At 40.6% G+C, this 24,222-nt stretch overlaps 1 pseudogene; it reads left to right on the forward strand.

The window, feature by feature from the left end:
• Positions 1 to 21,458: 21,458 nt before the first annotated feature.
• LOC143616507 (18S ribosomal RNA) lies at positions 21,459 to 22,797 on the forward strand (annotated as a pseudogene).
• Positions 22,798 to 24,222: the final 1,425 nt, after the last annotated feature.

Raw genomic sequence — 24,222 nt, forward strand, 5'->3', positions numbered from 1 at the left:
AGGTATTCATTCACCATCACTGTACTCTTTCAATTTACTTAAGTACTTTATCTCTTCGTCAGAACAGTCCTGATTCTCACGCCGGAGGGTGGTTAAGGGAAGACCCCACCTTGTCCTTCCCATAACGAGCTCACGGTGTTCTATTTTGCAGGATTCACGTCACTGGACTTTAGGGATTGTATTCATATCGTATTGGCAGTAACCGTATCCTACCGTGTGGATTCATCGGATCTAGGACCCATTAGTGGGGAGTAGATCCGTGTTTCTTCATTGGCGCCATCCGTGCTTTTGTTTGAACAGCTAAAAAATTTTCTGTTCTCTTTACGATATGAGTCAGTTAACTAAAGGTCCGACGGAGAATCAAGCACAACCTCCACGTGATCCCAACCTTGAAACACGTGAAGGAGCAACATCTGTTTTTGCTCTAATTTCGACCCCTGCGGCAAGAACCGACACCGTTAACCTAGGAATATTTTCCTTGGGTGGTTCGACGGCTCGGGGGTTGTTTTCTCAACAAGAAGGTGTCACTCCGATAGACACCGGAAATGTTGTTACACCAACTACTGACTTGGGGCACGTTACAGCTCCAGGGGGTTCTAACTTGAGGAATTTAGAACGAATTACAAGAGAAGGCCACCAAACTCAGTCAGAGTTAGGTTTGGAAGAAGATTCCGGTGATTCTAATCTAAGAAGAGCTCACCGTCATGATTTTAGAACCAAAGAAACTTTGTCCCCGGACGAGTGGCTTCGTGTTCAACAAAATAGTCTGAAAGCAGAGTATGAACGTTGGGTCTGGAATGAGCGTTTCCATGGACGTACCCTGACGTATGATGAGCCTCCCAGGAGATCTATTTCTCCTCTCATAAGGGGAAGCCACATTCAATACAGTTTGCCACCGGAGCAAAACATGAGCGAAACCCGGAGGTTACGTCCTCGTCCCCACATAAATATGCGTGTACCATCATATGAGGACGAACTAGACGGGTACGACTCATCTTATCGTCCTGATGGTAGTTTTTATAGCGGGGATAGTCGTCTTCCTTCGTACGGAGGGGCTAGCTATTTGCGCCCAGTTGTCCGCTATGCAGAGTATCATAGCAATGTTGAATATGATTTTTCCAAACCTTATCGCCCGAAGTCCTTCGCAGAATAATCAAAATTCATTCCGAGCATCGCGACAGCTCCATTCCCGATTAATGCAAATATTCCAACATCTGTTGGAACATATAATGGAATGACTGATCCTAGTGATCATCTGTTAAGGTTTGAAGTAGTTGGAGGAGTCAACGGTTGGACTCTTCCATATTGGTGTCACATGTTCGCACTAACATTCACCGGGGCAGCGCGGGAGTGGTTTGAAAAATTGCCATTTGGAAAGATTACAAGTTGGAAAGACTTTGTAGCAAAATTCTCTCAGCATTTTAGTCAACAAAAGAAACATACTCATGACCCTTTGGAAATACTAGATGTTACAAGGCTAAATACTAGATGTTACTCGTTTTACTAACGAGAGCCTTAACATCAGAGGTGTGAGCAAAGATATGTTGCGTGGAGCATTTTGTAAGAACGTCCACAGTGATGCCTTGATCCGTACTCTAACGGGAAGAGATGGAATGCCCGAGTCATGGGATGAAATCATGAAGGCATCAAAGCTGTATTCAAGAACAGAAAAACCCTAAGTTCCAGCAGTCAAAAGCAATCCCCAAGAGTCGAGTTTCAAACTCTGAGACCGAACAGGCAAGCTAAGGGACCAATATGGTCAAGACTTCAGCCAAGTTCGGAAACATCTAAACCTTTTGATGCAAGATCTTTGATCGGCAACAAGGGTAAACGTAATTTTTCAGCTCGTTCCACCAACAGTTGGACCCAGTTATCAAAAACTCCCTCCGAAATTCTCACCACTGAGAACCTAACTTTCCGGAAACCTCAACCAATACCAAGGAAGTCATTCCTCGATACCAAAACACATTGCTCATATCATAATGATATTGGACACAACACGAATGAGTGTGTAGCTCTCAGAAATGAAATTGAAGCAGCTGTTAAAAATGGTAAACTCGAACATTTGGTTAAAGGCGTACGAGCAGGGACTGGCAAACCTCCTGCAAAGGATAGCCAGGGCCAAGCCAAAAGGCAAATCAAGGATCTGAATGTCCACATGATTCAAGGGGGACATTCGGGTAAGGGAAAACGGAGGGAATATTCAGATGAAGAATGGAAAAATGAGCCCGTTATTTTTCCTCGGATCAAAGGGGGCCCGTGAAACAAAAACCCGCTGATAATTACTGCCGAGTTTGGTCATTATCGGTCACAATATGTGTTCTTTGACACATGCAGTACGTCCGATATTATGTATGAACAGTGTTTTGAACAACTGGATGAAGAAGACAAAGAAAGACTACAACCAATTCATTCTCCTGTTTCTGGTTTCGGGGGAGAGATAATGCACCCGCGCGGTGTTATCACTTTCTCGGTCACACTAAGTGACGGAGTACGTTCAAGAACATAGGAAGTTGAATTTTTGGTCTTACCAGCAACTTCCAAGCATGACATTATTCTGGGATGAGAGGTAATTGGAGACTTCAATGCCCACCCGTCCACAGCACATGGTGCAGTAGGAGTTCCAACTCGCACTGGTGTGGCGATAATTCATGTAAACCGACATTGTTTTACAACCGAAAATTCAAGACCAAGCAAGGTTCCAAGACAGGCTTAGAGGACTGAACCTGAAAAATGGGTTTTGAATAAGAAGTTTCCATACCAGACACTTACAATAGGACCTGCTATCTCGGAGATAGTGAGAACCTTTTTATAGCAATTATTGACCAAGAACATTGACATTTTTGCTTGGCAACCCGCGGATATGACCGGTGTCCCGCGGAGCATTTCGGAACACAAGTTAAGGGTGAATCCGTTAATCACCCCAATTGTGCAAAAGAAACGAAAGATGGGTCCAGAACAAACGAAGGCTATGAATGAGCAAGTACAAGACCTTCTTCATGCTGGGATCATACGAGAAATCAAGTACCAAACATGGGTGGCTAACCCAGTGATTGTCCCAAAAAGCAACAGAACATGGAGGATGTGTATAGATTATAAAGACTTGAACAAGGCATGTCCGAAAGATTGTTACCCGCTTCCGGAGATCAACTTAAAAGTAGATGCTGTAGTCCCATTTAAATTCAAGTGCTTCCTCGATGCCTACAAAGGGTATCACCAGATTCATATGGCAGCTGACGATGAGGACAAGACAACGTTCCGAACTGACCAAGGAACATTCTGTTACAGAATGATTCCTTTCGGATTAAAGAACGCGGGGGCCACATATCAACGACTGATGGATCAGGCTTTCAAAAGTCAAATAAGTCAGAATCTCGAAGTCTATATGGACGATTTGGTAATCAAAAGCATTGAAGAGTATCAGATGTTAAGAGATATTGAAGAGACCTTTGAAACACTAAGAAGCATCAACATGAAGTTGAATCCGGCTAAGTGTTCATTTGGCATGAAAGAGGGTAAATTCCTTGGAGTCATAGTAACAGGTGCGGGCTTTAAAGCCAACCCTGATAAGGTCCAGGCTATAGCCCGCATGCCTTCACCCTCTTCCCTCAAAGAGGTTCAAACACTTAATGGAATACTTGTAGCGTTAAACCGATTCTTAGCAAACCACGCGGCTAAGTCTCATCCATTTGTGTCAACACTTAGAAATTGCCTCAAAAAGGCACATTTCAAGTGGACCGCGGAGGCTAAAAAAACATTCTTAGAAGTTAAGAAATGCTTAATGGAGCTTCCTACTCTAACAGCACCATACGCGGGTGAACCTCTGACACTGTATTTATCTGCCTCGGACATTGCCATAGGGGCCATTCTGCTGACCGATAGAAAAAATGTTCAAACTCCAATCTATTACATCATTGGAAAGTTATCGGACCCGGAAACAAGATATTCGATGTTAGAAAAGTTGGTTTTGGCATTGGTTTATGCCGCTAGACGGCTCCGCAGATATTTTCAGGGCCATCCTATTAATGTGTTAACCGGGTACAAACTCAAGAACGTGTTGAGTGAACCCGAGTTGTCCGGACGACTGGAAAAGTGGGCTATCAAATTGGGTGAACACTCGATCGAATATAAGCCTAGACCAGCGATCAAGGGGCAGGTAATCGCGGACTTCGTCACGGAAGTTCCGCAGTACAAAGAGCAAGAATTCCTAATCGAACAACAACCCAAGCACCTCCGGAATAAGGGCAAGTTTGGTCATTTTTCACGGACGGAGCTTCCAGCAGCGAAGGGTCAGGTGCAGGTTTAAGGCTAGTCAACCCTAAGGGGCATGAATTTACGTACGCCATCAAGTTGGACTTCAAAAGTACCAACTATGAGGCGGAATACGAAGCCTTCCTGGCAGGACTGCGGATAGCGAAAAAGCTGGGGGTGAAACATTTGGAGGCTCGGGTATATTCTATGCTAATTGCGGGATAAATAAACGGAACATACGAAGCCAAAAACGATGTCATGGCTTCTTATTTGTCACAAGCAAGGGTCTTGATTTGCCAATTTTCCTCCTTCAATATTGTTCACATTAAGAGGAGCGAGAACAAATCGGCGGACGCTCTTAGCAAGCTAGCTTCAACGAATTTTGAGCATTTTGCCAAAGATATTCGTGTTGAAGTTCTAGACCATCCATCCGTTCCACAAAATCAAGTCCTGGTAATTCAATCTGGTGTTGAGTCTTGGATGTCACCCATTATAGCTTACTTATCTTCCGAAGCACTTCCAGCAGGAAAGGCTGAGGCTCGGAAGATTAAGCACAAAGCTCTGAATTACCACTTGATTGACGGTATCTTATACCGGAGGTCATTTCATGGTCCGTTATTATGTTGTGTAGACGCAGAAGATGCAAATTACTTGATCAGAGAAATTCACGAAGGCATTTTTGGACTACACGCGGGACCAAGAATGACAGTTGCAAAGATTATGAACGCAAGGTATTATTGGCCCGGCATGCATTTAGACGCTGTGCAAGAAATCAGAAAGTGTGATTCATGCCAGTGCCATGCCCCCAACACCCTGCGTCCAAAAAACGAACTGATTCCAGTAACATCTGCCTGGCCGTTCCAAAAATGGGCTATTGATATCATGGGACCTTTCCCAGAAGCTCCGGGACGAGTCAAGTTCTTGATAGTAGCCATTGATTATTTCACCAAGTGGGTGGAAGCCAAACCGGTTGCATCAATCACGGCTTCATCGTGAAAAAATTCCTTTGGGAATTCATCATTTGCCGGTTCGGTCTCCAACAAGAATTGGTAAGTGACAATGGGACCCAATTTGCAGACAGCGGACTACAGGAATGGTTGAAAGAACTTCAAGTCATTCAAACCTTTACATCCGTAGCTCATCCGCAGGCAAATGGTCATGTCTAAAGGACCATCCGAACTATCAAAGAATGGATCAAGGCAAGGCTAGGGACGAAACGAACAGGTTGGGTGGATGAATTGTCTCACGAACTCTGGGCCTTCCACACTCAAAAAAACTCCAGCAATTTGGAGACACCCTTTAGCCTAACCTACGACACTGAAGCCATGATCCCCGCAGAAATCGGGATTCCATCCGCAAGGGTTCTACTGATTGATGATAATGATCACGAACTTAGGATGAATCTTGATTTACTGGAAGAAAGAAGAGAATTAGCATTGATCCGCGAGCACAATTACAAGCGACAGCTTCAGAAATATTATAACTCGCGGGTCCAGACATGCGAATTCGATGCGGGAGACTTTGTCTTCCGCAATAACGAGGCCTCCGGACAGGAGCCTCCGGGCAAACTAGCCCCAACTTGGGAAGGACCTTATAGAATCAAACAAGTACTATCCAAAGGTGCCTATAAGTTGGAAAAGTTGGATGGGGCGGAAATACCTCGAACTTGGAACGCAGCACAATTAAAGAAATGCTATATGTAGCAGTTTTATTTACTCTTTACTTTGGCCTACGTGCCCACATAGACTAGCAAGTTTTGCAATTTCTTTTATTGTAAGAAGGCTTATGCCCAATGTATGAAAATGTCAAGTCAGTTCTATGTTATCTTGGTAAGTTGTAATCTTTTATTGAAAAAAATCGAAGTTCCGGACAGACACTTATATTATAACACATAAGACAAAGTGCACCAGAAGGAAACAAGACTTCTTATTATAGATCAAAAGGAATTACAAAAATGAAGAAAAAGTTACAAATAAAAATATATATACATCTACGGAGCAACATTTTCATTGCCCACAGTGTTATCAGCTTCCTCTTCTTCTTCTTCACCATCAAGATCTAATAGCTCTTTTAGTTGATCTATGGCGTCCTCCTTATCCGCAAGCTCGGATATCTGCTCCGTCAAAGAAAAATTCAAAGAATCAAAATCCCTTGACTTCTGTTTGAGGATGACAGTAGTATCCTAACCAGCCAAAATATACTCCTCAGGGAGCCTGGAAGTTGAACCAAATTGGTAACCTTCCTCAAAACCCAGTTGGCGACCGGCCTGCTTGGATGCCTTCAGGAGAACAGCAACACAGTTTCCAAGCTCATCACTCGACCGAACATCGGCGATGACCTGTTGGGAACAAACATTATAAATAAGTCTGAACACTTAGATTATTTATAATAAAAACAAGGTACATACCTTGGGGATAGCTTCCGATAATAGCCATTTTTGGTCCGCCTTGGCCCGGACGAGATCCATCTTGTGGCCGGCACACTCTAAGGCCTGCTCTCGGTTTTTGGCATTAAGGTCAGCCAAACGCTTATCCTTAACCACCGATTCAGCCTGAAGAGCACCAATTTGGCTTGCTCCTCCATCAATTTGACTTGATCATTTAGTTGTTTCTGGAGAGCAGCCTTGGCATCCTCGACAGCAGATCAAGCAACATGCTTCATCTCTAGAGCCTGACGGATCTCTTGGGCCTCGTTTATAGCTTTAAGGCCTTCCTCCTTGGCCGCGTTTACGGAGGCCGCCAGCTCATCCCATTGCTCATTCATCGCCAACCAGTCCCTGGTTATTTCCTGGCTAGTGGAAATAGTATTCGCCAAGTAATAAGAATTAGAGTTCAATAGTTCTTGGCGAATACTACGGCGACGACGCTCTCTCTCAGCAGGCGGAAGACTCTCCCGCAGATATTCAAAGCATAGGTCCACGTCACGGAATGTTGAATCCCGACGGAGTGACCAGCGTGGTTGATGCGGAGTGGGATCTTCCTTCTGAGGAGCTGGAGAGGTCTGAGAAGCATGAGGGAACATACTCACACCTCCTTGATCTCTAAAATGATGGACATTGTAAGAAGGTGACATACTGACATAATCAGCATGGTCAACCTTCTTGCCCTTCAAAGGAGAGTCATCCGCCACCTCAATAGGCTCCTCAGCACTATCAATTGGTGGTGGCGGAAGAGAAGTTGAGCCCTTCAAACCGGTAACACCTTCAGAAAGGTTATCCAAGTTCACTGAAAAACATCAACAAAGGGTTAGGAACATTCTAATTAACAAGCTTTTAGAAAAGTAAAGAGGCTCGCTTACCTAACAAAGGGTCGTTGGCATAAAGTTCATCCAAACGAGTTTCTAAGGCGACAGGTTTCACCTTCTTGGACTTCTTCTTAGGGGCGGCCTTGGCAGGATTAACCTTACACTTGCCAGCCACCTTCGAAACGTCCGCATCAACAGCGGGATGTTCACCTTCAGCGGTGACATCATCAGGCTGAGGACGGTCTTCCCCCGCAGTAGCGTCAACATCATCTTGACCCGCTGCTTGGCTAGTGGTACCTCATATTTTAATATTTGTTTTCATTTTTTAGCTCCGGTACCGTAAATAAAGTAACAGAAACCGACCAAACTCATGTCGAGTTACCGCTTCAAAGCCCAGGATTGATAACACTTGGGTTTTACCATCGCCATGGACTAACGACCAAAGAATCTAAATTTTTTTATATGTTAATTTGACAATTTTATTTTTTGGTTTTTAACGCTCAAGTTTTGCTGACAGTTTTAATACCGTAACGAGCGTAACCGATAATGTCTGAACTCGCTTCAACTCACCATCGTAACGCTCGGGTGTTACCAACACCCGAGTTTCAACGTTGGGGTTTCACAACATTTTTTTTACTTCCGGTACTGTAATGAAACTCGACTGAATGCCAATTTTTTCTGTAGTTCCGGTATCGTAATGAACGTGGCAACAGCCGACCAAATTCGCCTAGCCATACTGCATTTTGTTTAAATTCTAGTACCTTAACGTACGTAACAAAAACCTACTTAATGCCAATTTTGTTTTAGTTTAGATACCATAACCAATGTGGCGGAAATCGACGAATTTGCGTATGCTCACCACTTAAACTTTCGAGATCGACAATGCTCGGATCTTCTCATCACCCAAGTTTACCGACTAACGCCACTCAATTGATGCACCTCAAATTTAAAATGTTTTTATTTTATTTTGGTTTTTAGTTCCAGTATCATAATGCACTTAACCAAAAATGACCGAATTTGCGTCGACCTACCGCTTCAACGTCCAGGACTAACAACGTTTGGGTTTATCATCGTGCCGGGTTTTACCAACCTGTTCAGCACAACATGCCAGGTAAAACACTAGTTATTAATATTCGGAAGAGAAAATCACTTCGCAATTATAATACGACACTTAAATTTTTATGTCCAAACAAAGAAAAGCTACCAGGCTAGTAGTACATCACCAAAAAAAAGAAACACATCACCAAAAACAACCCGTACATCAACAATAAACCCCAAGTTACAAAATGTTAAACCTCCACATGTCCACTCAACTGATAGATAAGCCATTCAAGCACTTCACAATCAAAAGGAATCCAAGAGACTTAATATTCCTTACACAACTTAGTGAGAGACATGAACTTAATGTTAAACACCTAATCATTACAAGCTTTACATAAACACCATAAAGTCATGAAGATTATAGCATGTACATTTGCCTTCTTCTATGGAACCTTTAGGAACTTGAGTAACTCCGGTAGGTTGTTAACACCAAAAGCATATATCAAGGATGTTTTACGCCGTTGAGATATAACATGCCAAGTAGACTAAGCAAAGAGTCAATATAAAAATATGTTCCGCCTAACAACTAACCCCACACAATTTACATAAACCTGAATGTCTTATAATGTTTCTTGTTGCTCGCCAAGCCATGGTAGATAATCTTTAAAATTCTGCTCTCCAAGCAAGAATACCCACCTTCTTAGGAACCTAAGGTATTCAATTTCATCATGTAGTTTGGATCTAAACTATTTTAACTCTTGAAATCGTTCCTTAATTCTACTAACTGTAAAAAATCCTAGATCCCTCCAAGGTCAGGTCCATTATTTGGCCGCTTTTGAGATGCAAATTAATCAATGCCAGAAGATAAATAATTAACTTCCGAAATCTCCTCCAAAGAGAAAGGTAATTTGGACAATCCTCATTGGCATGAAGTATCAATTGCAACCAACTGAAATTGCTTAGCCACACGTCAAAGTAGATGTTCAAGAGCAAATAATCTATGGAACTTAAACGAAAAAGGCTCATAACCAATACAACAATCTGCCCAAAACATATAACAATCCAACATGTAAATAAATGAAAGGTAAGTTTCTCTCACATTGGTAAAATGAAAAAAAAGTAGCTCGTCCCACATCACTGAAAAGAAAAACTTGTAAATTCTTTATAAGAAAGAGAGCTCACAAGATTATATTCTTGTATAACAAGACACTCTTAGTGGCCTTAGCGAAGGTGCAATGGCGCTCGCGCGAAGTGCGATGGGCCATCTCGCACATGTACACATCCTCCTCCGATTAGCCATCTCACGCATATTCATGAACCAATATCACATGATAAGAAACGCAACATACATTTGACTTGTAAATCATAAGGTATAACCATCATTTTGTACTACAATACAATGTATAATATACAATAACACGAGGTGTTTATGGTTCGGTTAAAATCAAGAAACTTTTTAATCTTGTTATCAATTTGATTTCATTGTCGTTTTTTTAATCTTTGTTAACCATACAATTAATGATACAAGGTGTATATGGTTCGGTTAAAATAAAATCGATAAACTGTTAAAAGTTATCAATTTGATTTCATGATCGATTTTTCTACTTGTTACCAATTTGATTTCGTGATCAGTTTTTCTTTAAGTTTTGGATGGGTCGTTTTTAACTTTTGACCGACGTTGGTATAATAATTTCAAGCAGTAATAAACGATTTGGTTTACAATTTATATCAAAAATTAGGAGTATAAAGCCTGACCATAAATTTTAACAACATTATTTTAAATTAGCTGTTTCATATCATATATATATATATATATATATATATTTAATTATTTATATATATTTTTAATTATTTGTGTACGTATTTCAATATTTCAAGAAAAATTACTGTTAATCCTAGTAATGACATGTAATTTGCCAGATTTTTTTAGTTAAGCTTCTATTACAGACGTCTTAAGTATTAAGTATTAATATAAGACTGTATTCTAGACTGCTTGATTAGCTGCTAATCTACTTATGTCATGATAGGCTTGCTTTGTATGCTTGCTTTAAGCTTGTATTCCAGACATGTATAACTTTATTTTAGCTGTCAATCCTACTAATGTAATGTTAGGCATATTCTCAAGCTTGTTTTAAGCCAACTAACGTTAATTATATTTATTTAAATTAGGTGTATTTTCCTATGTAGTAATCGTGTTTTAAGCCCAACTCGTGTTATATTTAAGTGTGTTTTTTTCATGTTGTTTATATAGTATTCTAGATGGCCTGATTGAACTGAATAGTATTGATTTGATTTTCAAATACTGAAATAAAAAACCGTTACTTCAAATCAATCCAAATCAAACCTATGGGTATGTTTGGTTGAAGATAATGGAATGAAGAGGAAATGAAATGAGAGAAAGAATATATAAACAAAGGAATGAAATGGATCATTATTCATTTGTCTTGTTTGTGTTTGTTTGTGTATTCTGAATTATCCTCCAAGTTACAATACAATCCCAATATATAGTGTGGGAATAGGAAAACTAGAACAAATACCAACTAGATACAATCTTTATCTATAATATATATATATACACACACATCTAATACTCCCCCGTAGTTTGGAAGTGAGCAGGCTGAATATTCAAACTAGTCCTCAATTCCTGAAAAAGTTGTCTGGGAAAAACTTTAGTGAAGATGTCAGCGTATTGGGACGTAGATGGTACATGAAGTACACGAACATGACCAAGACGAACCTGGTCCCGCACAAAATGAACATCAATTTCCACATGCTTTGTTCGTTGATGTTGAACTGGATTGTGAGACAAGTAAACTGCCGAAACATTATCACAGTAGAGAATAGTGGCCCGAGATAAAGGAAGTTCAAGTTCGAGCAAAAGGTTTCGGAGCCAAGTAGTTTCGGCGACGGCGTTCGCAACTCCACGATATTCTGCGTCGGCACTGGAGCGAGAAACCGTAGGTTGTCGTTTAGACGACCATGATATTAGATTACCTCCCAAATAAACACAATAGACGGATGTGGAACATCGGGAGTCAGGACACCCACCCCAGTCAGCATCAGAATACGTCGTTAATGAGTGAACCGAAGACGGGGTAATACACAAGCCATGCTCAATAGTGTTGCTTAAATATCGAATGATACACTTCATAAAAGTGAAATGAGAATCACAGGGGGGGGATGCATGAAAAGACAGACCTGCTGCACTGCATATGTTATGTCGGGTCTGGTGAATGTGAGATACTGCAGAGCGCCGGCTAAAGCACGGTATTGGGTGCTATCGGAAAGCAAATCCCCCATCCGAAGAACTTAGTTTGGCTGTAGTGTCAACAGGAGTGGCACAAGGCTTTCAATTTGCCATGCCGACGCGCTCAATAATTTCTCGAGTATAGGTAGCCTGAGAAAAAAACAACCCCTGCTGATTTCTTGTGGTAGTAATGCCAGGAAAATGGTGTAAGATACCAAGATCTGTCATAGAAAATTCCCTCGAGAGGGTATCAATAATCGACTGTAGTAGGGCCGTATTTGAGGCAGTTAAAATAATATCATCAACATATAAGAGTAAGTATGCCTGACTTGAACTGTGAGTATAAACAAATAGCGATTGATCACATGTGCTTCGACAGAAACCGTGAGTGGTAACAAACGTAGAAAAATGTGTATACCACGCACACAGTGCTTGTTTGAGACCATATAATGATTTCTTCAATCGACATACATGTCGAGGCAAGTCACGATCAACGAACCCTGGGGGTTGATGCATATATACTGTCTCCTGTAAATCCCCGTGTAAGAAAGCATTTTTAACATCCAATTGATGGATCGACCATGAGCGCGACACCACTAAAGACAATATTGTGCGAATCATAGCCGGTTTAACAACCGGACTGAATGTGTCATCACAGTCCACACACACTGTTTGAGACTTACCTTTAACAACCAGTCATGCTTTATATCTTTCTAGTGACCCATCGGATTTAAATTTGTGGCGAAACAACCACATGCAACGTATAATGGGGTGGCCAGCAGGTGGTGGAACCATCTCCCACGTGTCATTAACCTGTGAAGCTCGGAATTCATTAATCATGGCATCACGCCAACTCGGATCCGATATAGCAACTTGGTAAGTTTTTGGAAGGGGTGAGATGGGTGGGTTAGTAGTGACGTGTAAGTTTAAGCAGGTGATGGGTTTGGTTATACCGACACGACCACGAGTGATCATTGGATGTAAGAAAGTGGATTCGGTAGGTGGTTCTGGAGGGGGTGTTGGATCATATATCGGTGAGTGGGTTAGCCGATTGTAAGTGGGGATGCATGGCCGACGTGGGATGGGCTAGGTGGGTTAGGAAACGCAAAGGTGGATATGCTATGAGTGGGTAGTGGACCGTCTAAAAAGTTATATGTGCCGGGGTGAGAAGGAATGGAATTAGAAAAATTATGTTCGTCAATGACGACATGCTGGGAAACATCCGTTTTCCCACTTAGAGGGTCAAAGCATCGATATCTGCGATGTTGGTGGGATACCCAAGGAAAATACATTTAGCAGATCTAGGATGCAGTTTATGAGGAGAGATGGTGGTGAGATTAGGGTAACAGATGCATCCGAAGACAGGAAGATGAGTGTAAGAAGGATGGCGACAGTAGAGAGTGAAGTGTGGAGTGGAGAAATTTAGGCGTTTGGTGGGTAGGATGTTATGAAGATATGTGTCACACCCCGACCAAAGGCGGCGGAACATGCCGAGGTGTAACGATTGCCCATAAGCACATGACACTATTAAAGTGACAATATTTAATAAACTCATTTCATTTCACAACATCGAAAATGTTACATAACAATATTCATAACAAGTCATAATGAAATCTAACAAAATATAGCAAATCAAATATTGTTCATTTTTACTAATATCCTAATGGTATTTGTGACGTTTTCTTCAAGCATCCAAAATCAACCAAGATGTAAACCTGTAACATTTCATAAAATAAAGTTTGTCAACACAAAGGTTGGTGAGCAATTCATAAGTTTGAACATATAGATATATAGTATGAAAGATCCACAAAACTAGTATACGAAACAATAAATAAAAGCTATAAACTTGGATAAAATAGTTATCGCTAAACAAGTTAGCGACACCTAGCTATAAGGGGATGCCAAATAGTCTAGGATTTTATAGTTATCGTTAATTGCATTATGTTAACGACACCTTGCCATAAGGGGTTGCCAAATGGTCTAGGGTTTATAGTTCCACCATCCAAAAGCGATAAACACATAGACATTTAAGCATAGAACACCAAATCGAGCAATTATTCAAGTAAAGTATACAATAACGTTTGTGGTTTAAGACCCAAGTATAAAACATTTAGTTTAGATAAGATGAAATGCCACCCCCAAAATAAAAGATAGAAAGCGGGGTATGAAAGTACTCACGTTCAAGTAATAAACTTTAAAGATTGATTATTTGGAGATTTGCCGTAACGACGAGTTTAACGAACAAAGCCTAAAAGAAAAGAAGTTTCGGGTTTAGAAAGGTTGCCTTAAAAATATTTAAATGAAATAATTGTTGCAAAAAGTAAACAATTTAAAGTTCAAGGTTTAAAATGTAACTATTTAAGAATTTATAATAATAACCCTTTAAAAATGTAAGTTTGCTCAAAACCGGGTAAAATATCTAACCTTAATATTTACTTAACCAATGTTAAGTAATAAGGTGGGAAAAATGCTAAAATGCAAGTTCCATTGGGCTAAAGATACTAAAACGGGTCTTTAACGAGTGTTCGGGTTGTTGGTTCGGGTCTTGACAAATGGTCAAACCCAAAGTCAACTTTCCAAATATCAATTCTTATGAGATAACTCGTTAAAATATAATAATGCTTAACCAAGTATGTAGATATATTGTTTTAGAACTAACAACGTACGTTAAGCGAGTGTTCGGTTTTGTAGGTCAAACTTTGTTATGAGATCAAGTTGGATCTAACATTTCCAAGTACTTAAGAAAATAATTAAAATCAGTTTCTAAACTATTTTTAAAGAAATATACAAGTCTTGATAGCTAGAAACACACTTGTGTGTCTTAAGCGAGTAAAAATCGGATTGGTTCGGTTTCCATATCGCAATAAGTTCATAGATGGATTCCACATACCCATATATCATAGATCTTGTATAATAATGTACAAATGAAAATATTTAAGTTCTACAACTAAAAAGGTCAACAACAAGTCTTTTTAACAAAAGTTCGGTTTGGTTAGGTTTCCATCTCACAATAAGTTCATAGATGGATTCCACATACCCAAGACTTGTACATGTGACTAACAAACTAAAATGAGCAGAAGTTAAGCATGGTTAGTAAGCAATAATAAGTTAGATAAGTATGTATATATATATATATCATTACACGAAGTTCTCCATGAAGCCTTGCCTTACGAGGTCCGAAACCTCACCGACCGGAGCCGGAGAAGTAACTACCAAAGGTAACAATAGGTATTATATTATATATATATGTTGTGCCACCATAAACAAGTATTAATTAGGTTAGATTAACAAGTTATAAAGAAAGATTAAACTCAGTTAGACTTTTAGAAGTCAAACCTTCAAGAACACTAATAAACAACCTTGAATCTTTGATGTTTGAGAGAGAAATTTGTAGTTGTAGCAGGTGTAAATGAGGGGGAAAGAGTGTGTATATATACGGGAAGGAGTTGGGTTAAAGATGGGTGTTAAACACAAGATATTTCATGCAAAAGGGTCTAAAACGTACACAAAACAACAAAAACGAGTGAAGGTCTGCATGGACCGTCGCGCTACGTGACCATGAGGGTCTTCCCTCGCCGCGTGGCGTGACGAGGTTGATTTTCTGATTTCCAACTTTTCAAAAAATGGCATATTTGACCCCCGAAGCTCGTTTTAAGTGATTTTTACGCGTTTTAAAGACCGAAATGAATGTTTCCAAGACCCAACAAGTGTGAAACAATATTGTAACATAAAATCCATCATTTTGATTATTTCCAAAGTGACGGTTTACAAAACGGGTCGGTTTACATAATAAAACGAATACCAACGAATACAAATCGAAACCCGAAATAGAGAATGACACAATATGTGGCGGTGTGGAGAGATTCTACCCAAAAGGTGGGTGATAAGGTGGCGTGGTTGAGAAGAGTGCGAACAATGTCATTTAAATGACGAATCATGCGTTCTGCCCATCCGTTTTATTTGGATGTTTGGGGGCAAGAGAAGCGAAACGCAAGACCATGGGTGTGAGCAAATTGTTTAAAATCGTTGTTGTCGAATTCACTGCCAAGGTCACATTGAAAGGTTTTAATTTTAATATTGAATTGGGTGGAAATAAATTGATTAAATTTGGTGAAGTTGGTGAAAGATTCTGATTTATATTTTAAAGGGTAGATCCAAACAAAGTGAGAAAAATTGTCAATTAGGACCATGTAGTATTTATATCCTGCTCTACTGGTTATTGGCGATGTACACAAATCGCAATGAACAGTGTTGAATGGAGAAAAAGTAATAGAATTTGAATCATAAAAGGGTAAACGTTTATGTTTTCAAATTTGACAAGAATGACGTAAAGGTAAATTCGATTGTTTATTACAAGAAACAGATAAACTAGAACGTAATAAAGATAGAATGGGGTCGCCCGGGTGCCCGAGACGATTGTGCCATTGGTGGGCGTTGGTGTTGATGAAAGCTGATGGAATGACCGGTGTAGTGAAAGGATAAAGCTCCCATGTGCTATCGTGGCGGGAAAGTCGCGCCCCAGTCTTGAAATCCTTCACAGTAAAACCGAATTGGTCAAATTCCATAGATGTCCAATTATCGATAGTAAATTTACGAACAGAAAGTAGGTTTTTAACAATATGAGGGGTGTATAGTATATCATTTAATTTATAGGTTTGGTTTTTAGTGGGGTGTGACCGACCAAATGCGGAACATGCCGGGGCATAACGTAATGATTAGACAGTAGCTCAAAAGACACTAATTAAGGTGACAATAATTATTTAATTCATTAATATCAAAACAAGTACACAATTATAATAATCAAAACAATTACATCATATTTATTGTTTGGATAAATATCCTAAGGTAAAAACTAATATCTTCAGTCTTGATCAATGTAAATTACTTGTACCTGTAGCATGTATAAAAATAAAGTTTGTCAACACGAATGTTGGTGAGAATACATAAGTTTTAGTTGAGATACATATATAGATAAAAACCACAATTCATATGTTAATGTTGAGCATCACAATTCACATGAAAAATGTAAACAACTAAATAGATGTGGACCAATTCCTGTTGATACGAAATCAAAGTACTTGGGTAAGTGTATGATCATACTAGATGAGGATACATGAGGAAGAGATACAACCACCAAACATAAAATAAACAATTAAGCACATAGAGCATTATCATATAGCATGCAATAATCACACATAAACATATATTGAATTGTGTTATGAATAGATAAATAAATAAAAATGAGTAATTTAAATAGGGTATACATGCCACCCCAAAAATTTAAAAGATGAAAAAGAGGATATATAAACTCACCTTGAAAACAAGGATAAACGACACACGAGTCGGGTGAACGGTTAGGTGATTCTCAACCCAATCTTCCTAAACAAATATATATAGACTAAAATAAATCACTAACGAAAACGAAACTAAATCAATTTGTTGTCCGCTCGCAATTCGTAACATTTAATATTTAATAACCCATTTTTGTAATGACTAACGTTATTTTAAATTAAAACAAGTTTTTCCATGTTGTATACAATATAAAATATTTCTTTACTGCCATGTTTGTCCATATATAATATAATATTGTAAATCATTTATATTTTAAATTTAATGAGCTTGATTTGACACATTTTAAACGAACTCACATATTATTTAAAATATAAGTATATTTGAGTTAAGTGATAATTTCATTTTTTTAAGTATATAAGGCTGAGGGGTGCGGAGCGCGAGAAGGGGCGCGAAAGCCCTTCCGCTCGCGCCCCGGGGCGCGAGCACCACACCACCGAGGCGCGAGAGGGACGCGAGCACGCAGACCAAGGCAGGCGCAAGGGGGATCACGGCTGAAAAAGGGCGTAAAGTGGCTTGGGAATTCGTGCATAGCCGTTGGGGCTTTAATAAATAGAGCCGTTGGCTCTTTAAGGTTATTAAAAAAAAAAAATTTCTCTCTATATAAACCAATATCAACCCAATATCACATACCACACCCAAAATCACATAAAATACTTACCACAACCTCAAAAAAACCCAAAATCAACCCATCTTCCAAACCTTTTTTTAAAAACATGGCTGGAAATTGGTACCCAAACCTAGATTCAGATTACAGTTACGACGATTTATGGTCGGCACCGGACCAAGCGATGTTTTATTCGGGGTCGCAACAATCATCCGGCTTTCAACCATCCAACATACAACCGTCTCCTAACTTTGTTGTTCCGGAGACACAAGAACCAGAAGGTGAAGCTGCGGGACAAAGAAGACGCGTCCACCGGAAAAAACAAGTTGCAACGGACGGGTCGGGTTCGGCTTCGACTGGAAGAACGAAACGGAAAACCACTCCGTGGTCATCGGATGAGAAGGAAGCCCTGTGTCGGGCTTGGATAGTCACTTCTGAGGATCGGCGTTGCGGTAATTGTTTTAACGTTTTTAAAAATGATTTTAAAAAACCATGGAGGTGGTCTCTAATGACAAAAAGGAAAAAAAAAGAATGAGAGATTTGGACTTCCTTACAAGAGACTTCAGTAACCTAAATCCGGTCGACCAAATGCTGATGGAAAAACAAAAGGAACGTATCCGGAAGAGGTTGATCGAAGAAGACCGAGCCGAAGAATAAGAATAATGTTTTTTTTTAGTACTTTAATTTTTTTTTTAGATATTAATGTGTTTTTTTAATTAATGTGTGTTTTTTTAAATAATTTATGAGTTTTTTTAATAATACGTTTTTTTTAATACATTTATAAAAAAATAAAAAAAAACCGCTCGCGCCCCCTCTCGCGCCCCTCCACACCATGTCCCGGGGCGCGAGCACCACAACCAACACCCATCTTATCAAGTTTATCTCTCTGCCACACGTCACAATATTATTGGCTGGCGCCCCCACTCTCGCCCCCTCTCGCGCCCCCACACCCCTCAGCCTAATAACGAGAGAACAAATCGAGAAAAACAATATATTATTATTATTATTATTATTATTATTATTATTATTATTATATATAATAAATAGGTAAAACATTAAAACACCGTTGTCTTCATTGATTAAACCACAGAATCCCGTCCCTCAATAATACGAAATTCACGATTGATAATAACAACTTCTAGTCGATACATAAGGACTTTTGATTGGTGTGTAAAAGCGAGCAGAATCATACATTAATTACCTGGATCGGGCTCGTATTGACGATGGTGAAATAGATCGAAGTTCAAACGCGACGGCAGATGGGATTAAACGTCAGCAAGGACTGGTTGCGAGTGGCGGACAGAGAGCCGTCAGTGGGGTGCATCGAATATGAGCGGAAATCATTTTAATTTCTAGTGGAGTATTATATACGGGTTGGGTGGGATAAGGAATAGGTGGTGGCTGGTAGGTTTGAGATGGCCAAGGATTTTGGGATCCAGAATTGATGGACCAATTTTGAGGTCCATAAAAATTCGGGTGAGGGTGGGATATGTTTGTAGTGTAGCCACGGCCACGACCACCCCGTGTGAGTTTCTTCCGCGGCCACGGCACGAAGTGTATCCACATCCTCCCCGATTGCTATTAATGTTGGAATTAAACCGATGATTGTTACCTTGAGTGTGACGCGTATTATTCCACAGCTGCTGCTGCGCACGATCACTTGTTGCCATGAGGGCGGATTGATACCGTTTTCGGGCCGCTTGGCGTTTCAGTTCAAGGTCTAGTTGTGTTAGCGCTTCATCCCAAGTCGGTGCCGACTGGTTTATAATGGCGGCGCCCACATCATATTCACGAGGTAACCCGTTAACGAGTTGTGTGACAAGTCGAGGTTCGCTTACAGGTTGATCAACGTCCCCGAGTTGGTCAGCAAAATTCTTTAGCTTTTGACAATAATCCTCCATCGACGAACATGCATTTAGTTGGAGATTGGTGAATTGTTGTTCAAGTGCCTCACTCGTGCGTGTTTGTTATTTAAGAAAGTAGTTTCTAGTTTATCCCATGTGACTCGTGCTGTTGTGTTGCTTTCAATGATTCTCGCAAGAATTTTATCATTGATGGTATTATAGATCCATTGAACCACTAATGAGTCTGTTTCAGACCATTTGGCATAGTCTTCGGATTGTGGATCAGGTGGCGGAGTCTCTTCGATGTGATATAGAACCTTGTAGGCTTTAGCGTGTAGTTTGAATAACTTGGTCCAGGATGAGTAGGTGATGGTGGTGTTGTCTAAGGTTTTGATTTTCGATTGAATATTGGTAACGGAATACGCGGGATGTAAGGTGTTGAGTTTGGATGAATTTGAGGATTCACCAAGTGTTTTTTTTTTGTGCATCACCCATTCTAGAATTAATAAAGGATGATAGGCAGGAAATGATCGATCGAAACCGATGTTGCAGGAAAAAAAAGGAGAAGACGAAGGATGGGCGGTTTTAGGCTCGATACCATGTTTGTTTGTGTATTCTGAATTATCCTTCAAGTTACAATATAATCCCAATATATAGTGTGGGAATAGGAAACTAGATCAAATACCAACTAGATACAATCTTTATCTATAATAATATATATACACGTCCAATAGGTTGGTTAACCTATGATAATGAAATGAATTACTAGTTAATATTATTTGGTACCCAAAAAACAAATTATAGAATGAAATAGAAATAATAAAAACGCTCTTATCTCAAAATAAACTTTTTTACCAAAAAAAACTACAATGGAGATGGTGGTGTGGTAGCTCCAGCGACGAAAAATAGTGGTGGCGGTGGTGTGGTAACTCCAGCGACGAAAAACGGTGGTGGCGACGATGGTGGTAGTGGCGATCAGGTGAAAAGGGCAGTGGTGATGGTGGTGGGAGGGGTGGTGGTGGTCAACTGATGGTTGCACCGGTAGTGATGGCGACAGTGGGGGTGGTCGCCGACAATGATGGCGGCGACAGTGATTGTGGTAGTGCTGGTAGTAAGGTGGTGGTGGTGGTGGCGGCGATGGTTGCGGTGATGAAAAATGGTGGTGGCGACGATAGTGGTAGTGGCAGTCAAGCGGAAAGGGCGTTGGTGGTGGGAGGGGTGGGGTGGCAGTGGTCAACTGATGGTTGCACTGGTATTGATGGCGACGGTGGGGGTGGTCGCCGACAATGACGGCGGAAATAATTATTGTGGTAGTGCTGGTAGTAAGGTGGTGGTGGTGGTGGCGATGATTGCGATGACGAAATAAAAATGGTGGTGGCGACGATGATGGTAGTGGCGGTCAGGCGGAAAGGACGGTGGTGGTGGTGGGAGGGGTGGCGGTGGTCAACTGATGGTTGCACTGGTAGTGATGGCGACTGTGATGGTGGTCGCCAACAATGATGGCAGCGATAATGATTGTGGTAGTGCTGGTAGAAAGGTGGTGGTGGTGATGGCGGCGATGGTTGTGGTGGCGGTCAGGTGATGTGGTGGCTGTGGTGGTGGTGGTTATTAGGTGGTGTTGTAAAGTAGGGTAATGGAGAAATGGAATAATGGAATGAAAAAAAAAAGAAGGGGATGAGCATGAATGGTTTTGATAGAATAAGATTCCGTATGTAATGAATGATTTTACTGGAATTGTAATGTTGGGATCTTGGGTGAAAACATGTGATATTTTAGTAGGTAAATTAACGCCCCAAATGGTGAAAGAATCATCATATGCCCCGGAAGATAGATTGTTACGAACCATACTTGGTAGGCGGGTATATACTTCAAAAGAAACTTGTCTAAAACTACCTATAGGCGGCAGGGGTGATGTGAGATGGGTCCAGAACTCTAAGACAGATGACACAGAGAAAACAGAAAGTATTCGTGTATATATTTTACAGAAACGTGAAATAAAAGTAGGCGACAAAGTAGCTGAAAGACATGATTAGCTAGTTGGTGAGGTAATAGCTTACCAAGGCGATGATCAGTAGCTGGTCCGAGAGGATGATCAACCACACTGGGACAGAGACACGGCCCAGATTCCTATGGGAGGCAGTAGTGGGGAATTTTCCGCAATGGGAGAAAGCCTGACTGAGAAATGCCGCGTGGAGGGAGAAGGCCCACGGGTCGTGAACTTCTTTTCCTGGAGAAGAAGCAATGACGGTATCTGGGGAATTAGCATCGGCTAACTCTGTGTCAGCAGCCGCGGTAATACAGAGGATGCAAGCGTTATCCAGAATGATTGGGCGTAAAGCGTCTATAGGTGGCTTTTTTAAGTCCGCCGTCAAATCCCAGGGCTCAACTCTGGAAAGGAGGTGGAAACTACCAATCTGGAGTACGGTAGGGGCAGAGGGAATTTCCGGTGGAGAGGTGAAATGCATAGAGATCGAAAAGAACACCAACGGCAAAAGCACTCTGTTGGGCTGACACTGACACTGAGAGACGAAAGCTAGGGGTGCGAATGGGATTAGATACCCCAGTAGTCCTAGCCGTAAACGATGGATACTAGGCGCTGTGCGTATCGACCCATGTAGTGTTGTAGCTAACGCGTTAAATATCCCGCCTGGAGAGTACGTTCGCAAGAATGAAACTCAAAGGAATTGACGGGGCCCGCACAAGCGGTGGAGCATGTGGTTTAATTCGATGCAAAGCGAAGAACCTTACCATGCTTGACATGCCGTGAATCCTCTTGAAATATAGGGGTGCCTTCGGGAACGCGGGCACAGGTGGTGCATGGCTGTCGTCAGCTCGTGCCGTAAGGTGTTGGGTTAAGTCCCGCAACGAGCGCAACCCTCGTGTTTAGTTGCCATCATTGAGTTTGGAACCCTGAACTGACTGCCGGTGATAAGCCAGAGGAAGGTGAGGATGACGTAAACTCATCATGCCCCTTATGCCCTGGGCGAAACACGTGCTACAATGGCCAGGACAAAGGGTCGCGATCCCGCGAGGGTGACCTAACTCCAAAAACCCGTCCTTAGTTCGGATAGCAGGCTGCAACTCGCCTGCATGAGGCCGGAATCGCTAGTAATCGCCTGTCAGCCATACGGCGGTGAATCCGTTCTCGGGCCTTGTACATGGCGCCCGTCACACTATGGGAGCTGGCCATACCCGAAGTCGTTACCTTAACTGCAAGAAGGGGGATGCCGAAGGCAGGGCTAGTGATGTGCGAAAATATATGTATAAATAAAACACGAGTCGCAACTAAGCTTTAAAAAACCAAACAACCTATCCTAGTTCACACAAACGGCAACTGTAACGGTCGCGTATAGCAAAGATCAGGAAATTCCGGATATCGAACTCGAAGACACGTGAGAACGGCTCATATTATAAACCTTAATTCAAGTCCTACCTTAAAATATTTAATTGATTTTATAATTTTTTATTTTATGTTAATTAATTTAACTAACTTACTTAACTTAACGGAACTAACGAGAAAATTTAACAAGACTTAACGGCACTAACGGAGCTCTCAAATATGATGAAGGTGAACCACCTAGGTAAGGTATCTTGAAGACTATCAACGACGCTCGGGTGACAACGAACACATAAAACCGGGTTCAAAAGATAATCTAACTAGACAATAATAAGGGAAAATAGGTCCCCACGGTCAGTTTTACTAAAGACCCCTAAAAACGTCTAGAAAAGAGGATAAAGCACGGTTGATTTTCTGAGTACCCAATTGATTTATTACTTGGTCCGTATCAAAATCAAAAACTCCTCTAAAGCTCGTAAGCCTAACAAACCTAGGGAATAAGGGGTAATTCAAAATTAATGATTAAATAACTTGGCTTACAAAATAACCTAATCAACGGCTACGAAACCGCACGTGGTCTCGCAACGGCTAACTAAATTGACTAGACCAAGAAGATAAACCAACTCCTAATGTCTTGATCCAACTAAAAGGAGATGAACTATTGAGATAAACAACTTTAAACAATCAAACCCTTTGGTGACGTCTACCACAAATAACCAAAAACACCAAGTAATTAGTCTAACATGCAATCCTAAACCATACACAAAACTAATTCATGTAAAGATAAAATCACATGGGGTTTAATTAATATAATATTGAACAACTCAATAGCAATCATAGAGTAAAATATAATAATATGAACTTGACACTAGAAATCAATTATATGTTCGTTACTCAACCCAAAACAATTGTCAACACATCGTCAATAAACCAAACCTAGGTAGTTCTAATAAGTTTCTACTCATAATAATAATAATAAACAAAGACACAAAAATATTAAGCATGTTCATATTTGATCCAAACTAAAAACTAACTAGAATCATAAAGAAAAGAAACCAAACCAAAAGATTCTTCAAGCTTTATAATTAGCTCTTTCCTCTAGCCTTCTGAGTAACAGCCACAGTTGTATATTAATAATAATAATAACCTTCGCTCTTTTGTTTCTCTGTAGCCTCCAACACAAATTTATATTAATAATAATAATAATATTCTATGCGTACAGTAGCTTCTCTCCTGTGATTGCCCCCCTTTTAGCATAACCAAGGTTTTACATTTATACGATGACTTTAGGTATTACGGGGGC

The sequence above is a fragment of the Bidens hawaiensis genome, unplaced genomic scaffold, assembly GCF_021521415.1.
Source record: "Bidens hawaiensis isolate Kalapana, Puna unplaced genomic scaffold, B.hawaiensis_p1.1 tig00047645_1, whole genome shotgun sequence".
NCBI classification, from domain to species: Eukaryota; Viridiplantae; Streptophyta; class Magnoliopsida; order Asterales; family Asteraceae; genus Bidens; species Bidens hawaiensis.